Consider the following 17725-nt stretch of genomic DNA (forward strand, 5'->3'; position numbering starts at 1 on the left):
AAACACTCAGGCTCTTTAGCTTAAAAAAACCTGTTTTCCTCTAATTGTAAGTGCTTGTTTGTTCATTAAAAGGAACTGGCTCAGCACCGTGCTCCCGGGGCACGCAAGAGCCGGCAACCCGCCTGGGGTTGTGCAGGTGGCAGGCTGGGCGCAGCACCCCAAGAAAAAGCCCGGGTGATGAAGGTGCTGCAGGAACCCGATTTAAAACCGATGTGCGTGAGCGCTGGAGCCCGACCACCCCGCACACAACCCGGAAAGCCAGCAAACTCCCAAGTCTGCAGCCCAAAGATGATGTCCTGGTCCTGTCCCCTGCCCTGCTCCAGCCCCCTCGGCCCCGCTCCAGCCCCCTCGGCCCCCTCAGCCCCACTTCAGCCCCCTCGGCCCCGCTCCAGCCCCCTCGGCCCCGCTCCAGCCCCCTCGGCCCCGCTTCAGCCCCGCTTCAGCCCCCTCAGCCCCCTCAGCCCCACTTCAGCCCCCTCAGCCCCGCTCCAGCCCCCTCAGCCCCCTCAGCCTCAGCGCGGGAACTGCAGCAGCCTGGAACCTTCCCTCATCACTCCCTGGTGGTCTAGTGGTTAGGATTCGGCGCTCTCACCGCCGCGGCCCGGGTTCGATTCCCGGTCAGGGAAGCTCTATTTTTTTTTTTTTTTTTTTTTTTTGTTCTGCCCGCTTTTCGCCGCCCAGCGCCCCCGAGGGCCGCCCCCCCCCCTCCCCTTTCCTCTCCTCTCCCTCCTCCCTCCGCCCACGTTGCGCGCTCCACGCGCACCGCGCTGCGGCCGCATGCCCGCGCCCCGCGGGGGTGGGAGAGCTGCGCGCAGGCGCGGTGCGCTGGCCCCTCCCTCACCCGCCGTCGGCGTCGCCGGGTCCCGCTCGGTGTCTGGCGGCGGCGGCGGCGGTCGGCGGCGGTGGAAGCAGCAGCAGCGGCTGAGGTAACGCCGCCGCGACCGGCGGCCTCTCGACGCCGGGAGGAGCCGCCCCGCATCGTGGGGCCGCCCCCGCCCCGGGGCTGACCGGCCATCCCCCGCCACCCCACCCGTGGGGCGCAGGTGAGTGAGGCGGCGGGGCCGGGCCTCGGCGGGCCCGGCCCGCGGGTGGAGGCCAAGATGGAGCTGGTGCTGCCGGCGGGGGCGGCGGGGAACGGGGGGCGGCTGTGAGGGGAACGGGGGGCGGGAGGAGGAGGAGGTCGGGGGTGTCCCCCCCCCCCCCCCCCCCCCCGGGAACCTCCAGCCCGGGGCGGGGGGTGCGTGTGTGGAAATCCCGGCTCCCCTCCTTCCACCCACATGCGCATTCCTCCGTGGTGGTTGAGGGGCTGCGTCCTCTGCCTCCGAGCTGTAAAGATTGAGAGGGGAAAAAAAAAACCCTACAAAAAAAACCCAAACCCAAACAAAAGGCCTGGAAAGGTGAATTCTAAATGAAAGTCATTCGTCTTATGTGTGAGCCGTGATTCACGATGACTGTTTTGTTTTTTTTTTTTTTTTTTTTTTTTTTGCTGGAGGGAGCTGGGATGATTTTTGCTTCCCCTTCCTTACGTTGTTGTGCTTAATTTAAAAAAAAAAAAGATGATTTGTAACTGCTCAGATTCTGATGTGCTTAATGAATGACGTATTAGCAACGGGAAGTAAATCCAGCCTTTATGATGAGAAACTTGCAAAGGCAGCATAATTCTATTTATTTGTGCAGTGTCTTCTGGTTCTCAAATTAAGAATTCCGGTCAGGTAATTGTGGTGATACGGAATGCAACTGGATGAAACGGAGACAGCAAATTCACAGATAACGCCTCACTCTTGCTTTTATGCTTTATCAATATCTTGCTGTTATACACATAGTGACACAAAACCGTTGACTTTATTACTGGAGTATATTACACTGATGGAGCCGTTTCTCCCTTGAAGAGCAAGGTGAAAGCCATCTGTGTGACATAGAGAGGAAAGCTAAACGTTTTTATCTTTTTTAGATTTGTTTTTATTGGGGTGTTAATTTTCCTGTGCTGTGAGATGTTGCTGTAGAGCTATGTATGCTTAATATTCTCTCCTGCGGTAAAGCTTGAAAAAAGGCATAGATTTGGTACATCATCTTACACCGGTATGAAATAATATAATTCTCCTAGCCGATGTCTGACTAATGTCCTCATGCTAGCTTATCTTAAGGGCACGGAAATGTTACATGTGTGTTTAAATACTGTATTAGTTTGCTGCTATTGAAGCAAAAACTTGTAGGCCGCATTCACCCAGTGGCTGACCGGTGGTGTTTCACCCATTTCATTGGGTAAATCAAGCTATCAAAAGTATGCAAATCTGAAAGGATTTCCTTTTGAAATGCGTCAGGATTGTACCTATTTAAATTCTTGAATAGTAGCATCCACTTTTAAGTGGAATTTATTCTTTTGACCACAATTTCAGTAGAGGCGTTTTCAAGTTCTAAGGCATCTGTTGGTTTCAGGCTGCTTAGGATCCTGAATTAGTGTTTGCATTTTTAGTGTTTAGTGTTTGCATTTTTGTTTGCTTTTGATAGAAAATGAGAGAGTCCTAATCTGACTAAGAGATCCCGAGAAATAGATGCCAAATTAATTTGCATTAATGAACTAGGTCTAATAATTCAAGTACGCTCTGCTCTGGGAGGGAGGAAAGAGGGGAAGCAAAGGCTGGAGTCGAAGAGAAATTCACTTTAATATATAGAGTGTAGGATGAAAAGAAGTTTATTTTTATTGAGCAGCTTCCTGTGGTTTTCTTGCGGTGCTCTAAGGACTTTGGAGAAACTTGTTATGATGCTGGCCGTGCAGAATCTGCTTTGCAGATAACCCCGAGTTTGGAGATGAGATTTTTCAGTCAAACAGCTTTTTATAAGCATAAATAAATGCTTCTTTCCCTCCCTCCTTTATTTCATCTTAGTGATTGTTCACAGCATTTAAATGAAAGGGGAGATGCTGCAATGTGTGATTTTCCTCCTAAATTTTTGATGTATTGTATTGATAAGGCTGTAGGTTCAAAGCGTTGGTGAAACCAAAGTAGAGATTTCCCAACTTCACAGGGTAGCCGTGTGCTATATTTAACTGTCTTTTATCAGTGAGTGTCTGCAGAAAGTAATGTCTTGGTAGTATGTTTTGTCTCATAGCGTAGACCTTATATCCATGTTGCTTATTCCCGAGAAGTATAAACACCCTTTCAGTCTTTCCTAAATGCCAAGCAACCTGCCTCCTGGTCGGTTGGTGGTGTGCCTTGTTTTACAGCTGGGTTGCAGTAAGTCGATGTGGTTTGTGGCTGAGGTGGCACAGGCACTGACCTGACCAGTTATGAAGTTATCCAAGATGGTTGGAGCTGGCCAGAGACTTGTTTTGCAGCGGACGATCAGAGCAGGGGTCAAAATACAGCTGTGATACGGACAAGCTTTTCTTACTGTGTCATATGAAGGCATCTGTCAAGTCAGCGGTGGTGTTTGGATCTTCATACTTTGGAAAAAATTGAGCAGTACCAGCATATGACTTAGGAACCTAACAGTAGGAATGCTGATTTTGAGACTTTTGGCCTGATTTGCAGGTTATGCTGTTAGGGAGGTGGTAGATGTCAGCAATGATGCTGTTAATCATCCTATTTCTGCTCTTTGTGAGCTTCAAGAAGGATTTTGTCTCTGGTTAAGCATTTTGATAGTGAATACTAATGGAAGCCTAACTGGATTACTTAAGAAGTCATGTTTTAGGTTAAATGTAAAAGTTGCCGATATGACTTTTTTTTTTCTTCTTTTTTTTTGAATTCATGAATTCAGTTGTGAGAATATCCTCTCTGGGAAAGTGGGCACAATTCAAGACTGGGAGGTGGTTCTGCAAATCCTGTCTGTCCATTGAATGACTTGACTTGTAATAACAATGCTGTAACTGGCCTATGATAATTGCCGTATTTCCCTCTTTTGATTGGTTTGCCAGTGTTTTCTCCTTATTAAGTACCATTGATGTTAATAACCAGGTCAAAAATATTTTTTTGGTGTGTTTGGGAAGGGGAAGGGTTGGCAGAACTTTTTCTGCAAAGCTTATACGTAGGACTGAGTGCTCCAGTATCCTCTCCAGAGTGTGAAAAATGGCATCTGCCAGCATTTTCACTGCTTTCCCGTCAAACACACAAGCATGGGGATTAATTTAAGGTAATTTTAATACCCTAACTGATTTCCTTCACAGTTTGACCTCGAGCTGTGCAAGTCCTCTTTGTTTGGCTTTGCTGCTTGCAGTTCTAGCTCAGGGCTCTGCCGCAGCTCCGCTCACGGCCTCTCTTCTTCTCCAGGTTTACCTGCCTGGGTAGAAAACGAAGCAGCGCTAGAGAGTGATTGCCTCTGCCTGGGAAGACGTGGCTCTTCGGTTGCTCTCCAGTAGCCTGAGGAAAAGATGTTTTCAAGGAGCGGGTGTGTGCAGTTTGGCGAGTCGCTTGGTTTCTGTGAGGTGACCCTCAACTTGTAAGCAGATGGCACAGAGGGCTGCAGTGGGCCAGTCTGCGGTCTCAGGAAATAGTTGTGTGGCCACCTGTGCTGTCAGACAGATGGGTCATGGCAAAATGCAGAGGGATGAGGAACATGGATAACGCTGAGGATCAAAGTGAAGTGTAGCACTTTTTTTTTTTTTTTTTTAACATGAAAAATCCTTGTGCTCCAGTAATGGAAGTACTTTGAATTAAGCAATATTGGTTTAGAAGTGTCCATGTAATATTTTTTGCATATTTAACTCTCTAGCTACCTGTCCTGGCCATCAAAGCTCTTCCACACATTCAGGATGTTTTGGTGACTGACTGGACATTTGCAAAAGGAAAGACCTGGATGATGGAAAGGAAGTTGAGGAGTGATCTTGGTGCACCTGGTCAGTGTATGCTGTCAGCGGGTTGCCAACACTTATAATCTCTCCAGCCATTTGTGAATTCTCAGCATTATTTTAATGTATTTTTTATTCTTATAGTTTTGTTACTATGTCAGCTACTATGTGTTGATGCTGGTTGGTTACCCAGTGACTGCTTTTAATCTTGAAAGACAGGAGTTTGAATGGTGCTATATCTTAAGATTTACTTAGAAGTTCAGTTAAAGTATTTTCTTAATCAATAAAAATGTACAAAGCACAATTGTTAGAAAGTACGTGTTTTAGCTTTGGAGGCACTTTGTTTTCTATTTCAGGCAGTGTAAACTGATACAAAAGAACTGCATTCCAGAGCAAACATTCCTTGAAACATTGTTTAAGTATTTTTAATGAAGTGATAGTAGCTACCAAAAAAGTAACAATTTTTTGTGTGTGCATAGAATAGCTAGAAAATAGTAATGATTGGTGTTAAATTGTGGGTTTTTTAGGGTATTGTTGATGTGTAGGTTTTTCTTGGGAAAACGTGAATAAGATTGCTTTAGCATATGTTGAAATTTCTTATGTCCTGGCAACTTCTCCTAATTGCACTTACCTTGTATCTGCATTGCACTAAAATGTGCCTTTTTAAAGTCCTTTTCTGCCTTCTTCAGTAATGCTGAAACGCTTTCAGTGCCAGCACATTTTAGGGCCAACTAAAATTTCAGTACGTTTTTCTTCCGGGTGCAAGTTTTTCATCCTCTCATGCACGCATTGGTAGAAAACTGCAGGCATGTGGTGCGCAGCGGTATGGTAGCTCCCACGCAAACAGAACGAGTCTTCTAGGCCCAAGTTAACTTAAATTAGCAGCTGTTATCTCCTCTTTCATAATCTGCTCAAGGATTTTGTAACGAGAATAGAGTTTTTCGATGAAAGATTGTTGTGTTCGGGTTGTTTTTTTTTTTTTCCAATATACTTCAGTACCGTGATCTAAACTTTGTTGGGTGAATGGTTGAGCAAACAAAAACCTAGGGGCATTTAGTTACCTCTTATCAAAGCACTGCTAATGAACTTTTTTTTTTTTGTGTGACATGAGATAAGTGTGCTTTCATTAACTGGTATTTTTGCGATGGTCTGATGGCTTCTGACAGATGAATGATACAAGTAAATAGTTCTGTAGATTTGATTGCAATGATGGGCAGTATCTAATACCAGCGGGGAGAAGTTGATAGAGGAGCACAAACCAGAGATCGAGCCAGCACCTCCAGCTTCTCCCTGCCTGCCTTCTGAGTTTCCTCTTCCCTCCAAGAATATATATTTATCTATCTGTCAAGAATCGTATTTTAACTGCTTGCTCTAGGAACACTGACGTACACCATCCTGCTTTTGCTTTTGTCACATGGGACTTCCCAATCCTTACTTGGTTTCATCTGTGTCTTACTAAAGTTGTGTTAGGTGGCAGCGATAGGGATTCTGGAGTGTTTGCGGCTTTTACAGGACAATCTGTAGATAAAGTGAATGTATAGGACCTATACGTTGATAGTATTTTGCAGTGCAGATAGGAAGAGTCCAAAGTTTACTGATGTCATTACAGTAGCCAAATATGCAGTTACATAAAGCAGAAACTTGCACAAGTTTTCTGTTTGCTTCTCCCCTTTTATGTCTCTAAATTTTTGGCTGTATTTCAAATGAAAATGTTCTTTTCCCTTCCATCTGTCACTACGTATTTTATGTCTTAACAGGATTTTCTGTTACTGTGATGGTAATATCTTAGCAATTTTATTTGTGCTCAGAAATAGTTTGTAATTTTGTCACAGTTCCAGTGCATGGTGTGTAATGCGGGCCTTTGCCTAGCCTGGGTCAGTCATTGAAGAATTTTCCTTACGAATCTGCTTCTTGTGGCAGGAGGATTTAGGGACGCTCACTGTAAAAACATAATTAGGTTTAAAGCTGTTTGTAGAGAGGAGGGGGACTTGGGGGCCTAACTCCAAACGTTTTCATGGGCAGTTACTAGTGACAATGTCTGCAGTAATCTAGAACATGCCAGGTGCAGGAAATTTATTCTACCAAGACTAGGTTGCACTAAGTGAGAGACTTATAATTTCAGGTTGCATCTAGCGTTACTTGATGGTATGCAGTTAAGGGATTTTTTTTTTTAATAAAAAATATCTCAAGAAACGTCTTAATTTTTCTTTACTTCTCTGTAGTTACAAGGTCAGCATGAAAGTTGGCAGTCCTGCTTCTGATATTTAGAAGTACGAGAAGGGGGATCAGTGGACAAAATGGGACGTGTTAAGATCCTTGTTCAGATACTGGAGCATGGCAGTGTGTCTTTGGGAGACACGTGACGTTGTGATAACAGTGGATAGAAGGGGAATAAAATTAATGAGTGTTCATATGCTTTTACAAAGGGCATACGGGATCCCTGTGAGATCACCTAGTATCTGCACAGAGAATTGAAGCAGTGCTTTCTTTTTTAAGTTCTGCTCTAGTTCAGGTCCATCAGGGACTGCCGTTATTCTGATACAGTTCCAGGTCAGACTGATAACCGCTTTGATCTGAAACAGTTGGACTGATCTGATAACGCCTCAACTGACTACATGACGTTTCGGGCAGGGGACCTTGCCACATAGTGCGAGCTCTGGAAGGGTGAGGTGGTTCAGCGTGCTTGGTGGGACCTCGGTGGGAGCAGGTGCCTGTTTCTTTTCCTTTTTGCCTGCATGGTTTAGCTTTTGCTGCTCCTAGATCCTCTGCTCTTACCAGCACTCCGCTGGCATCTCCTCGCCTGCTGCTTCTTGAGGAGGAGCGAAGGGACCACGAAATTGTTCGGTGCCTCCATTGAAATCTGAGGTGAGCTGTTTCTTGGAAGCTATAACCAGACATATTTCCTGTTCTAAATTGAGTTAAAAAAATGGATTCAGTTCAGAGCAGCGAATTGATTTAAGTTCCGGGTTAGGAATATTTTCCATCTGCTAACTAACAAGCTCTGTCGCACAGGGATGCTGCTTCTCTGCATGTGTACGATTCTGTTGTGTGTCTCGAGGAGTTATTCTGGTCTGAATGGTGAAAGAAAAATAGGGTATGAACCATGTCTTTTCCTTAGAAAATTTATTTTATCATCGTTGTGGTTTGGTTTGACAAAACACTAGTAAGTCTGTCATTCTTTTGAAGGCCCTAACATTAATGTTGGGAAATAACGTTCTTGCTCTGAGTAGACCATTTTTATCACAGAGTGAAGTAAATGCCTATTGAACAGAAACATTTTGCCTGTATGGTAATTAGTGAAAATATTTATCTTCCTTAATAACTGTCTCTTTCTTTCTTTTCCTACAACGTTCCCAATTTCCACACTTGCTTACTTCATTCTTGTTGCACTTTTAAAAATTGCTTTAGCATACCATTTGCTATTCACAATTAATTTAGGAAAAGCAGGCAAACAGAGTTAATCAAAAGGTGTTTGGAAGGTGCATAGTTATAATTTCCCAAGTGTACCTTACTATTTCACTGAGTGGTTTGGATAACAGGGCCAACAATCAACATGACTTTATTTTTCACTGCTGGTCCTGAAAAGAAATATGTATTGGGTAATGAAAACCCAGCATCTTCTGTAGTTGTCCTATAATGTGTGACTCCTTGCCCCGGTTTCCTGCATCTTATCTTAAAACCACGTTTCTTCCCATGACTCATTCTCTTGACATCTTCCATATAAAGTCCAGTTAGTCCCTCTTGCATGTTAAAAGTTATATTTCTATGATGACTTTTAATTTGTCTTTCCTTGCTGTTTTGAGGCTGTTTAAATATGTAGTTGTATAAATATTGTTTAAAAATAACCCTAAATGAGGAAAGGTGCTGTTTTGCAACTAATTCTGTTCCTCTTAAGGATCTTCAGGAAGGCATACTCTTGGTTTGGGGAGTATGTGTAAGAGTAACACTGGCTTAACACTGCATTGGTGGCATCATGTCACGTATACAGGCCATGTATACAGGCAGACTGAAGAGATGTGTGTCATGCTCCGGTGTTAATTAAGATCAGAGGGAGGAATAAAAGCATCACAGTCACAAAAACTATACGGTTTTCTGGCTTTGTTCTCAGTTACTACTTTAGGTGGAAAAAAGACCAAATGTGGTAATTCTATACTTTACACTAAAACTAAAAGACATGTGTGTTGGGAATGGCAGTGATTAAATTATGCAACAGTATAATAGTGGCCTTTTTGTTGTAAGTCCTCTGAAGTGTAATTCCAGTCTGAAAACTTAGTTTTTAAAATCTATATGCATTTGATATTCTATTTCTTATCCCAATTATAATGTTAGAAAACTCAGTTACAATTAAAGTCTAGAACATATTTTTTCCTTAAGTGCCAGGTTTGCAAACTAAGTCTACGGTCTGAAATTCAAGCTGTGTCTTTTCTTGTTAATCACTAGTGAGTTAGTGGGAAAATCAGTAGGACAAATACCATTCTCAGTTGCCTTATTATTTCTAAATTATGGGCTGGCTTTTTTTTTTTTTTTTTTTTTTAAGCAGCCACAAAATACTGTTGCCAGACTGAATGGTGGAACTGAGGACATACTTCATCACACAGATTGCAGAAAGTATGCAGAGAGAACAGTGGAAATAAACATCAGTATGGTTTCTGTAGGAGTAGTATAAAATAAATCTTTTTGTTGGTGAAACCACAGTGTATAGTTAGAAAATACTGAAGAGTTTATCTCCTGTAAGAAAATGTCGGTTTAAATTAAAAGCACTTTTAATCCAACCCTGTGATTTGTTTGGATATTTCTAGCCAAATGACCTGGGTGGAGACAATGTACAAGGTCTTAGTTCTGAGCACCATACAAACCAGACTGACTCAAACATATGAGTTGTATACTGGTTAATATATTCCGGGCGTATTATAAGAATATAGTTAAATCAGTGGTGTGTTCATAGTGACTTTCTTCAGTGCTGTGAAAACTTTTGGATCGCTAGGGAATAAATGGTGCCTTCTGCTGTGTTTTACTCTGTGTTTTCCTCTGGATATGGGCTCTGTTTTAATTGACCTAAGAATAAAACAAAAATACTTGCATTGAAGGCATGCCCCTCCAGCATTGCCCAGCCTTCAAAAGAAAAGGCATTTTGTTGCATTTTCCTGCCAAAACAACAAGTTAGAGTGATACAAGCTGTGCTGGTCAGTTCAGATTTTATTGTGAAAATCCCAAGTCTTAACTGCTCTTATGCTTCTAAATGTCCATGTGCTGGGGATCTGAATGGGGCGGGTATGGAACTCATCTCTTCATGCCTTTTAAACCGTCTTCTGTAACGTCTGACACTATCCAGTGAGGAGGAAAGTGTCGTATGAAGATGACTGAAGTGTCTTGCATGTCCAAAATATATATACATTTTTTTTGTTGTTTGTATCAATTAGTTCAGCAAATCTGTATTTATGACTTGCCATTTCACCTGCAGTTTTGTCATGTCTGTTCTACCGCTCTGTGTTTGTGCAAGGATAGTTCTGAGTTGCAGAATGGTAGGGTACGCTTTGAGGTCTTGCAATTGCTGTGGGAGTGTCGTCCTTACCTCAGATGAGGCTGGCTGTGGAAAAAGCAATTTGTGGTTTCTCTGGCAGTTGACAAGTTTTGTTTGGGGCAGAGGTTTAACTGGGGGCCTGGAGATGGTCTGCTTGGGGTGCTTGGTCTGCTTGGGTTTGTGCTCACCCCCTCACAGTGATCAGAGGGTTTTTATCCTATAGCCTGTGCCCCGTTTGTCATCAGGGGACCGTTATTCCTGGTGATGTCTTGGTTTGGGTTTTTTCAAAGCTTAACTGGATGGTGCAGTTTGGTGGCAGGTAGTACTCATGTCAGTATTGCAGCTTGTTCCCAGCACTTCGGTTCATGCAGAGAGTCCTGTGATCCTAGGGTGGAAAAGAGCATGCAATTTAAAAACTGTTATTGGTGTGATTCTAATTTTAATCTGTAGTTTCTTGAAAGCAGTGGTTTTGGGGGTGTTTTTGAAAGTTGTCAAAAATGTTATTTTCAACCTTAAAACATCTTTTACAACACCGATTGCTCTGTCCTGGCATATTTTTCTCAGCTGCAGGACTGCAGGAGCGACTTCCTATTGTGTTTGTGATGTTTGACTAACAGGGAATGGTGACAATCGGTGCATTTACACCAAGGACCTGTCACTCGAAGTTGCTGTAGCTCTGCTGACCTGGATTCCTGAGTTGTTGTCATGGCTTGGAGCGCCTTAACGTGAAGCTATACCAGCAAATTGCTCGATTGCCAGATCTGCATCAGAAGGTTATGTCAGCGAGTACCTCTTCAGTAGAACAGGATGTTATTAAAACTTGTATTTATTGGCATATGGATGTCCTTACTAGGCACGAGCGCTTAGCACAGTGGTTGATCACCAATACAGCTCTTCTTATCTTTGACTGCTGTGCTGGCTTTTCTGGCTGAAGCTTGTGGTGTTGGATGCAGCCTTGTGATTAGGAAAGGAAAATGAGTGGTGGTTTGTTTTTGTTTTTGTTTTTTGGGTTTTTGTTTTGTTTTGTTTTTAACATTTCTTATTAGTATTCAATCTCATCTGAAAAGAGACGAATCTGTTGTGCTGGTTTTGCCTTTTTTTCTTTATGATCTAATAAAGAAGTCTTTGAATGTATGTTAGAAGCCCATGTTCTCTGTTTTTTATGGGAGGAAATTAAAATGTTCTTTTCTTTGGCAGTTTCTGTGAGGAAGTGAAATAGTGAAGTCTCCTCCCCATGCCCCACAAAACCTGGGGAAATACAGTTAAGCAATTAAGAGAAGAAAGGATTTTTAGATATGCTTAATTTTTAAACTTTGCAAAAGACAAAAGTCTTTGGAACTAAAGCCTTCACAGCTTAACTGAGTGGATGCAAGTGTTGCTTGAATAATTATGCATCTTTTTCGGCTGGGAGGACCTGATCAGATACATGAGGTAAAAGTAAATTGGGGAAAAAAGTTTATTTTCTGCCTGTATTATTAAATAAATAAGATTAATTTTTAGATTGTAGATTACTAAAATAATAATCTTGTAATTTGGTAGATTACTAAAAACTAATTACGCTGTCAAGTAGAAAGAAAGGCTCTGATGTTACAGAGACAATTACGTTGGATTCCCAGCGGTCGTATAAAGGCATTTTAGCTTTTCTTTTCCTGAGCTAGGTGGCTTGGTGGGTGGTTGTTTCTGGAAACTTGGCTTTATAAATTCTGCTGTTCAGTTCTGCTTATTTTGCTTCTTTATTCATAACTTTTTAAAAGAAAGATTTGTGTGCTTGGTGGAGGAAGAGATAACTATTAAAGAAACAAATGGCAGAGATTAATAACCTGAAAACAGGTAAAGTTTCTCAAAGGGAAACACCAGACCTGATCATTTTAGATCAGGTTGAAGATACGTGAATTACCTTCTGCTGTTGGTACAGCCTGGTCTTCATTTTTGCTTTTTTATCCATTAAAATAAACTATTGATTTCAAAGTCATTAACAAAAACTGTTCATGATTGAAACTGCCAAGAGTGTTTATTTGACAACAAAGCAATTCCAATAATAAATTAGTTGCAAAATGTAGACCAAAATTATTTCACAATTTGTAAAACCATACTTTTACATTATTTAAATTTTGAGGAAGGGGAAGATCCTTATTTACCTTTTCATCTGCCTCCACAATTGATGGCAAAAGAAGATAGGAACTTTTTTTTCCCTCCATCTCCTGCTATTGCAGATGAGTACAGAGGGTAATCTTCCCCTGCCCTTCCAGATTAATTTCTGATAAATCTCTTTTTCTTTCCCTTTGCTGACCAACTTGTAATTTGAAAGATGTGTTCATGTCTGGGAAGGTCATTGCATCATTTCTTTTGCCTCTTGGACTGCTTATATGGCTTTTCTAGATGTACTCTGTAACCTCACTTTGCCTGGTCAAAAAGAGGGAACAAAAACTGCCTGTGCTGTAAAAAGCTGCTGCTTAGACCAGCATTGTCTCCTTAACCTGTTGCTAAAGTTGTTTTGCTTTCCTGTATGTTTATTGTACAGTTACTGCTTCATGCAACAGAAGACTCATCCTAACCTACTGAAAGTGGCGAAGCATTTGGAGCAGGCTGTCGAGAGGTCGGTGATCACATTTTGACAATTGATCTAGTTTGCTGAACCTTTGTCACATGAGACAATAGGCATTTTTTCTTTTATTGCTGTTTAAAAGCCTTTAGTTGTCTTACCTACGGGTGTGACATAATAGTATAAATCCCATTTTTCTGTGAGTAAACCCATTTGTTTGTTCCAAGACTTTTTCTGTATTTTTAAAGGTTTAATGCTTTGACTATATTGGTGTCCTGGTTTTGGCTGGGATAGAGTTAATTTTTTTTCTAGTAGCTGGTACAGTGTTATGTTTTGGGTTCAGTATGAGAATAATGTTGATAACACACTGATGTTTTCAGTTGTTGCTAAGTAGTGTTTAGTCTAAAGTCAAGGATTTTGCAGCTTCTCATACCCAGCCAGCAAGAAGGCTGGAGGGGCACAAGAAGTTGGGAGGGGACACAGCCAGGGCAGCTGTCCCAAACTGGCCAACAGGGTATTCCATACCATGTGATGTCATGCCCAGTATATAAACTGGGGGGAGTTGGCTGGGAGGAGCAGGGGAACTGGCTGGGCATCGGTTGGCAAGTGGTGAGCAATTGCATTGTGCATCACTTGCTTTGTATATTCCAATCCTTTTATTATTATTGTTGTTGTTGTTGTTTTTTCTTCTTCCTTTCTGTCCTAATAAATTGTCTTTATCTGAACCCACGAGTTTTACTTTTTTCCTAGTTCTCTCCCCCATCCCACTGGGTTGGGGGGGAGTGAGCAAGCAGCTGCGTGGTGCTTAGTTGCTGGCTGGGGTTAAACCATGACAATTGGTATAGTCATTAGCAATATGATTTTATTTTTATTGATACAGTTTATCAATTATAGCCCACCCATTTGGGCTCCCATCCAAATAGAGCTGTACCTCTGCATTGATGCTTTAGAAGAAGTTTAAAATATTTCTTCTCTAGAAGAAATGAGTGACATCAGTATCACTCTACCCACAGTAGTGAATGTTGTGGGTTTTCTGATTTGTTTAGTGAGTTTGCATGCTATGAGTAGTTACAGCGATTCAAACACTGCATAGATTTATGTAGAGAAAAAATTAAGAGTAATAATGAGGCAAGCAAACAGAACTACTGTTTTTTCATAAATTTTTAAATAGCTGAGTAGGCAGATGTAGGGGGGTTTTATAGCCATATGCAGTTTGTAACACATGCATTCTGCCATACAAACTACTGTAATGCCATAAACAATAATTTAATTTTGCTGAAGAATTAAATAGGAGCAATGAAATCCTAAGTAGAGAATCCACTAAAAACCCCAGGGTTTTAGAGAGTAATTCTTCTAGTTGAGGAGAGAGGATAGAAAATGTGACTCTAATACTTTACATTTCTCCCCCCCCTGCCCCCAATATGGAAAACCTTTGCTAGGTTTGAATCTTACTCTTGTATAGGGTACAAGGTCACAAGTCTTTATAACAGGTTGGTGAATCAGACTTAAATGGCTAAATTTTAATCTGCTAAGCTTATTAGAGAAACAACACTTGTACCACTGTAGTTAAGTTTGTCACAAGTTTCAGTGTAACCTCTGTTTCAGTCTTAATGATGCATGTTAGATCAATTTAGACTTGAATTTAGCAGAGGAGTTGTGTGGTCCCAGATTTCATTTATGTAAAAGCTCTGTGTTTCTATTTTTTTAAAAAACTCAAGAGAATTTAATGAAGACTTTAGCATTGCAGTCTTCCACTGTTAGAGACCTATCTTCTGTTCCCAAGGCAAATGAATTTGGCCATAGTAAGGTTCTTTTTTTCTGGGAGAAAGATGTATAGAGTTGAATTAATTCCCTGCATACTAGATTACCTTTCCATCAGGGTTTATGTGTTAAAACAGAATGGTTTTATGGATATGAAATTTCTCATGTGACCTTTAGCAAAAAGCTACAAACCGAATAGCAAAACTTAGCTAAAAGGCTTTTGTGCTATGATAGAAAAAATATAAGCAACACCAAAACACTCACTCTTGGATGCTTTAATGAAATAGTAAATGTTAGTGCTTCAATTAATAGGTTAAAAATTAGTATTTCAAGACAGCTAGGGGAATGCTGATGAAGAGTACTTTAAAATAGTAATAGTCTTCTGAGTGTACTTACTAGCCAGTTTGCTTTACCTTCAGCCTTTTCACATCGTTTTTCCAATACTGATTCATTTTGCAAGTGATGTGAGCAAGTAAGGCTGTGAAAATAAAGACTTGGGAGTTTCTGTTTTGTCTATTGATTTTTTTTTTTTAATTTTATTTTATACACCTTAATTGCAGCATTATTTCTTTAAATATTTCGCAACTATGATATAGTTCATGTACATGATGGGGATGGATTATGAAGCAAGGTATCCTAAAGATACTTATCCCTTTTTGTTAACAGCATACGGAGCAGGATGATGACAATTCTGTTAATAGAACTGTTAAATAAAAATGGTTCTCCTGCACCTGTCAGAAGACGTTAGGGTAGACAGAAGAAACAGATGTGCTTTTTATCAAAAAAAGAATAGATCTGAGAACATGGCTGATTTCTGTAAGGAAAAGGTAGTATATATCTCTTGGTTAGAGGAAGAAAAGGTGCTGAGCACTATTTATGGTCACAGTATATGGGGAAAATACAATATTAGATAAATCGGATCCAAATTTGTAGGGCAACTGAGGCTAAAAGAGCTGTTTTTGGTATGCGCAAAATGGTTGGAAGAACGGCCAAACTTCCTAAGTGTATTTCTTCATTCGTGTTACAAAACTTATCACAATTTTAATGTGTTGCTGAATTTAGTTTGCATTCATGTAGCTTTGCTTGCTTTTGTTATCTTCATCATTCTTTAATCTTGTCTTCTGATTTTCATACTTACATATGGATTCTCTGCCTCTCAAACAATTGCTTATTCCCTTCCCCAGACTTTTTTTTCTTTGAGTTTTTGTGGTTTTTGAAACCGGGTAACATCCATTAATCTTGATTTTTAAATGCTTCCTTTTGTTTTCTGGCATCTGTCCTTTCATTTTCTCTCCTTTTGTTTGTATTGTGAATATCATGTAATAAGGAGGGGAGATATTTACAAGTAATTACAAGCAGGGTATTATGTAGAGCTCTGGGTCAGTGGATCTGGCCTGTTGAATAATGAGATTGGATGGGTAGATCAAAACATTCCTGAGTCACTAAATTAGAATTGCCAGTTGCAACAGAAACCAAGCAAGCAAAACTCCAGAAAGGCGTGCTGCGGATGGCTACTGTGCTGGCAGGGAGCACGCACGGGAGAATGCGGTGAGGAAGGGGGTTGATGCGGAATAGCTGGCGCAGGTTTCTCATGTACTTTGATTTTTATAAGAAGTAGTTTTCTTTGGAATTTATTTTGGTCGTTTGGTTATTTCCAGCTGTAAATCAGGGTTTCTGCTGTTAATGAAACTTTGTAGTGGCATAGCTGAGAGACTAAAGAAAATATTGCTGCTTGCATCCATATTAAGATAAAAATACTTTTCTATATATTCTGAGTTATATACGTGGCTAGGTATTATATATGTATGGTGTAAAAAAATAAAGACTTTTCTTCTGATGGAATTTTGACAAGGCCTGGGCTGGAATCTTGTATTTGAACTATTTGAAGCTTCTGTCTGCACATCCTTGTATTTTCATTTACTTCATTATATGCCAAATGCTGACTTTAGCAGGATAGCTCTTTTTCTCAAAGGCAAGCAAGTATAATCAAATCTCCGAAGTACATTTGGACTTGCTTTCTTCTCCTGTTTCACTCTCAAATTTCCAGCTGTGTACATCCATAAATTGAGCATACTGTGGCTGTTTTTCAGTTTGACTGTCAACATTTCTGAAGCTTAGGTTGCTGTCTGAAACAGAATTAGTGGTAAATTTAAAGATGGTCTTCATTTAGGTATGAAGGGAGAGCTGATTTAGCAAAAAAAAAATTACTGTGCATCTGAGATTGAAAGATTTACAGTGACCACAGGCAAAACTGGTGGACTTGTCCATCTGAATATGTCTGTTTTAGTCCCTGATGTCCTAAGAGCCTGGGCCTTAATTCTGGTTGCTAACCCCGTTAACGATCCGCAGCTTTCTAAAGATTGCTTTAAAAGTGTTCCGTTGTTGATTACTTTGTAATGAAGGAAGCGGTGGGCAGGGAACCTGGAAGGTTTTATAGCTTCACGAAATAGGACATTTTGCATCCGAGAGGTAGTCTAGCCTTTAATATTGCACACACTCTGTCTGAGTGGGAAAGTTTAAATTCTGGCTGTAGCTTGTGCACTCCCTGCCTTTCATTTTTCAGGAAAAGTCTTTTGGTGGTATCTATTGAATGAACTAAATACATCCATCAACAGTAGGCTGATTATTGTCTTGGTGGTTGATTCATTCTTACTCATTTATGGATATGCTGCTAAGATCAAGCAGCTTCTTACAGATTGCATAAAACAAATTCTGTGGTCAGTAACACCAACAGCTTACTGGGTGTATTCCCAACATCTCTCTTTGCCACACCAAAACCTTCAAGTTTGTGAAAGCCATACTTTTTAATTGAATGGGGAGTTTATTTCTCAAGTGCAGAGCTTGTTCTTTGGAAACCGTTGAAAGGGTTTGGATGATGATTAAGCGATGACTTGCCGGGTAAAAGTTACTCCAAAGTTCCACTCATGAAGTTTATTGTTCGGTAATCTAACGCATAAGTGACTTTGTGATTAAGGACATGGGTTTCATGTATCCTATACCTGCTTAATCGGAAAGATATTTTAATCTGTTGCAGTGATTTTTCCCAAAATTTTTCGATAGCATCATCTAGCATTTCCTAGGCTCCTCTTGCCCATTCATTCTCTTACTTTCATGGGAT

General features: G+C 41.0%; 1 protein-coding gene and 1 non-coding gene across 7 annotated transcripts in view; both read left to right on the forward strand.

The window, feature by feature from the left end:
• Positions 1-554: 554 nt before the first annotated feature.
• Positions 555-626, forward strand: TRNAE-CUC. The gene has a single exon. It is a non-coding gene; the product is annotated as a tRNA-Glu (tRNA).
• A 204-nt stretch (positions 627-830) lies between these two features.
• Positions 831-17725, forward strand: part of DNAJC5 (DnaJ heat shock protein family (Hsp40) member C5) — a 37685-nt gene continuing 20790 nt past the window's right edge. For 2 of the 6 annotated variants that reach the window (XM_030010661.1, XM_030010666.1), the window contains exons 1-2: positions 831-1043; positions 12826-12900. The gene's annotated coding sequence lies outside the window, so the exon portion shown is untranslated. Of the gene's footprint in view, positions 1044-3471; positions 3491-11341; positions 11736-12825; positions 12901-16136; positions 16156-17725 lie in introns of those variants that run through there. The other 4 variants (XM_030010663.1, XM_030010662.2, XM_030010664.1 and 1 more) reach the window with 4 other exon arrangements.

The sequence above is a fragment of the Aquila chrysaetos genome, chromosome 3, assembly GCF_900496995.4.
Source record: "Aquila chrysaetos chrysaetos chromosome 3, bAquChr1.4, whole genome shotgun sequence".
Lineage (NCBI taxonomy): Eukaryota > Metazoa > Chordata > Aves > Accipitriformes > Accipitridae > Aquila > Aquila chrysaetos.